Below are 5,000 nucleotides of genomic sequence, written 5' to 3' on the forward strand. Positions count from 1 at the left end.
TTTAATCTTTTTGGAAAATTTCACGAATTATATAATAATCTTTCATTAAAAAAAAAAAAAAAAAAAAAAGAGTCAATGCCCGATCTCTGAATATTAGCAGGTTTGGGCCTGGTTAGTACATGGATGGGAGATTGCCTGGGAATACCAGGTGCTTTAATCTTTTTGGAAAATTTCACGAATTATATAATAATCTTTCATTAAAAAAAAAATAAAAAAATAAAAAAAAGAGTCAATGCCCGATCTCTGAATCTTAGCAGGTTTAGGTCTGGTTAGTACTTTGATGAGAGACTGCCTAGGAATACCAGGTGCTTTAAGCTTTTGGGTTTTCTTTCCTACTTATATAATGTACTGGCGATTAGATTGGCTGGTCTTTAAATAGCCCTCTCTTTGCAGCAGTCTTCGCTTACGGCCATACCAACCTGGCGGCGCTAGAGAGCCAACAGGAAGTGATAGGCTTGCAGCACAGAGAGAAAGGCTCAACTCTGTTTGTTTAAATTAACCGTCTGTTTCTACATATCCTGGTTTTCAGTTTTGATTTCTGTTTGGGACATTAGTTGCTGGATAGTTATTGCTGACTTTAATAAATTCCCCCGACAGCTTAGGCTGTCTGGGGGACTTTTTTGACATTTTTCTCATTGTAGCATGCTGCAGATGCACAGCATGGCTGCAGATAAAGAAACAGAACTAACCATGATGAGAAAAAGTAGCAATGGGAGGAATGAAGAGGAGGAGCAAAGAAGAGGTGAAGTCAAACAAGCAGAGATCCAAAAGCAACAGGATTCAAGTAAAGTCACAGGACATTTGTGGGAAGAGGGAGAAGAAAACAGCAGAGCAGTGCAAGGAAAATCAAAAGGGAAGTACAACAAAGAGCTGACTGTGGAAGTAGAGGTGGAGGGAACTGAAAAGATTTCAATGATGGATTTACTGAAAGGAGTAAAGAAGGAGTGTGGAGAAGTGATTGGCTGCAGGGTGAGAGGTGAAAGGGTCTATGAGCTCACAATGAAGGATGAAGAGGCAAAGAGGAAACTAATGGATGGAGTGAGAGTGAAAGGAGTGATGGTGCATGCCAGGGATATAATGAATAATGATATGGTGGTATCCTTTATCAATCTGCCTGTGTATTTAGAGGATGAGAAGATACTCGCCAAGCTACAGGAGTGGGGAGTACGACCACTTTCACCAATCAAACGCCGGGTGTGGCCTGGAACAGATATAGTTGATGGGACACGTTTCTTAAAAGTTCGCTTCACAGAACAGGTATGTTCACTACCATACTCCACAAAGTTTGAGACTCTGAGAGGCACCGAATATTTTCGTGTCATCCATGATAGGCAAATACGTGTTTGCAGACTCTGTATCAAGCCAGGGCACATAATTAGAGAGTGCCCTGAATTAAAATGCTTCAAGTGCAATGGTGGAGGCCATTATGCAAGAGATTGTGAAGAATGGATGGGATTAGAGAGAGAGCAAGTGGACGGTAAAAAAAAAGGTGAAAGGAGGAGCAGTGTTCTGACAGAGGAGCAAGAGGAGGAAACAACTGATGTGGTGAGCGGTGGAGAGAAAGATGGAGCTGAAGATAGTGAGAGAAGAAGCAAAATGGAATGGCGAGACACAGCTGAAAGTTTCAGTGAAGCGGATGAGGAGGAGGAGGAGGAGGAGATGGAGCAGTCGGAAGTGATCGAAGAAGAGGAGGAGACAGATGAAAGTAATGTGAAAGAAAGAGGTAAAGAAGAGGCAAAGAAAAATACTGCACAGAAACTGATAGAAAGCAGAGGTGGAGAAAAGGGAGACAGTGAAAAGAAAGATGGACTGAAAACAAAGATTATAAGACTGAGTTCAAAGAGGAAGTCTGAGATGGACGGAGAACAGGTTGAGCAGATAAAAGAACCACGAGCGGGTATGTGATGTATGAATGAACTGTGCATGTGTTCCTGGTTTTGTTTAGTTTTTCTTCTGGGTTACTCTCATGGCCACTGTAACTTCAATAAACATAAATGGGTTAAGGGATAAAAACAAGATGAAAAAACTATTATTTACTTATCGGAGTGATATAATCTGTATACAGGAGACAAACTGGGAGGAGGATAAAGTAAAGGAGATGAGAGAAGAGTGGAGAGGGGACATATACTATAATAATGGTGCAAAAAATGCAAGAGGTGTGGCAATATTATTTAAAAAAGATATTGTAGAAGGTATAAGAGAGGTGTATAAAGACCAGAGGGGAAGGATCTTGGTGGTTGAATTCACGTATAGAGATATGGATTTTAGATTAATAAATATATATGTTCCAAATATAGAAGGGGACAGGAGGGAAATTTTGAAAGAGTTAAAAGGATTGATTGTGGGGAAATGTATTATAGTGGGAGATTTTAATATAAAATGTAGCAGATTGGATGTGGGAAAGGGGGTAAAATTTAGATGGGAAAAGTCTAGGGGAATGTTGATGGAGATAATGAGAGAAAAGGGGTTAATAGATGTGTGGAGGTATGAAAATCCAGAAAAAAGAGAATTTACTAGAAGGCAGTTAAGAGAAGGTATATTAAAACAGAGTAGAATAGATTTAGTGTTAGTTGAAGAGGAAATAATTAGATACATAGACGGGATAAAACATCAGGTAAATAGTTTAAGTGATCACGATAGTGTAAGGTTCAGAATCAAGGTAGGGAGTGAGGAGGTAGGAGGAGGGATGTGGATATTGAATGCAGGGTATATCGAAGAGGAAGAATATGAGATACAGATGAGGGATCTATTAAATAGGGAAGAAGAGAAGATAGATGAGTATACAAGAGACGGTGGATTAGAGGGTACAATAGCGGAGAGATGGGAGGAAATAAAGGATCAAATCAAGTTAATTAGTATAAAATACAGTAAGAAAAGAAGAGGAAAGATGAAGAAGGAGGAAATTATGCTTAGAGAAAGATTGAGAGAGGAGTTAGTTAAGGCTGAAGATGAAGAAGGATACAGTATGGAAAAATATATAGAGGTTAAGATGGCGCTAGAAAAATATGAAAGGGAGAAATGCAGAGGAGCTATTTTACGAAGCAAGGCAAAGTATGCATTAGAAGGTGAGAAATGCACAGGGTATTTTTTAGGGCTAGAGAAAAGGAGACAAAGTAAAACATATATAAATGAAATAAATACAAAAGAGGGCAAAACAACCAAAGACTATGTAGAGATTTTGGAGAGAGTTCAAGAATTCTATGGAGAATTATATAAGAGAGGAGAAGTGGATGAGAGAAGTATAGATGGAGTATTAGAAAGTGTAGAAAATATTCTAAATAAGGAGGATGCAGAGTGGTGTGATAGAGAGATAGATGAGAAGGAAGTAGAAGCGGCAATAGGGGGGTTGAAAAGTGGAAAAAGTCCAGGGAGTGATGGGATTGGAATTGAATGGTATAAAACATATAGAGAAGAGGTAGCACCGATTTTAGTTAAAGTGTTCAAGGAGATGGAAAGAACAGGGATGGTGCAAGATAGAATGGTAGAGGGAGTGATAGCTCTGGTGTATAAGAAGGGGAATAGGTTGAATATAGAGAACTATAGACCAATCAGTCTATTAAATGTGGATTATAAAATACTGACTAAAGTCTTAGCGAACAGAGTGAAAAAAGTGATTGGAAGTATAGTGCAACCAACACAAAGTTACAGCATACCAGGCAGGGATATAGCAGACACGATAGGGACAGTTAGGGATGTGATAGAGTACATGAAACGAGATAAGAAGGGAGGAATAGTATTAGGGATAGATTGGAATAAAGCATTCGATAGGGTAGAACACAAATACTTATTTAAGGTATTAGAGAAGTTTGGATTTGGAAGTAGAATGATAGGGTGGGTGAAGAGACTATATGAGAAGGCAAAAAGTTGCATAAAAATAAATGGAGTATTAACAGACAGGTTTAAGATAGGAAGGTCAGTGAGACAGGGCTGTCCCCTGTCTGCATTATTATATGCAATTTCAGTAGAGCCTCTAGCCACTCTAATCAAGAGGGATAGAAGGGTAGTTGGTATTGAGTTGCCATATGGAGGAATGTGTACTATAAACCAATATGCAGATGACACTACAATTACAGTGAGGGAAGGAAACAGTGTAAAAAGAGTTTTAGAGATAGTAAAGATGTTTGGGAAGGCATCAGGGGCAAAAATAAATGTAGATAAATCTGAATTAATGTATATAGGGGAGGTAGAGAGAGTAGAGGTAGGGATAAGAGTGGAGGAAAAATATATGAAAGTATTAGGGGTATATTTAGGGGTCGAAAGCAAAGAGGCAAGAGATGTGACCTGGACTGGGGTAATTAATAAAATAAGAACAGTAAGTGCAACGTGGAAAGGGAGGAAATTAAAGTTAAATGGGAAAGTAATAGTAGTAAATAGCCTGCTGTTGTCAGTTTGTGTTTATGTAATGAGTGTAATGGAAATGCCAGGGTGGGTGATGAATGAATTGAATAAAATTGTATGTGATTTTATATGGGAGGGAAAAGGTGTGAAAATTGCACAGAAAACATTGGTGGGTAAGAGATGGGAAGGAGGCTTAAGCTTGATGGACCTAGAAATAAAAAGGGCTGCGATGAGAATAAAAACGGTGAAAAAATATATGGGAGGGCTATGGGATTATGGGTGGAAGGAATTCTTAAGGAAATATATTGATGATGTGGGAGGAATAGGGGACAATGGATGGTATATGGGCTTTAAGCAATCAATGACGGAAGGAATACCAGAAATATATCGGGAAGTATTAGAGGCATGGAGACAGTTCCTTCCCAAAATAGAATATGAATGTGAAGACATACAGGTGATTAAAAATCTACCACTATTTCTCAACGAAAAGATTAAACATAAAAATAAAACATTGTATGAATGTAAATTTATAGAAGGGGGTATAAAACAAGTGAAGGACATTATGTATGAAATTATTCCAGGATTTCTAAAAAATAACTGCATTTATGATACTGTGTGTGATCTGGAAGGAATGGAGAACAGAGAGAAAGTAAATAAAATAT

The sequence above is a fragment of the Carassius gibelio genome, chromosome B22, assembly GCF_023724105.1.
Source record: "Carassius gibelio isolate Cgi1373 ecotype wild population from Czech Republic chromosome B22, carGib1.2-hapl.c, whole genome shotgun sequence".
Classification (NCBI taxonomy): Eukaryota; Metazoa; Chordata; class Actinopteri; order Cypriniformes; family Cyprinidae; genus Carassius; species Carassius gibelio.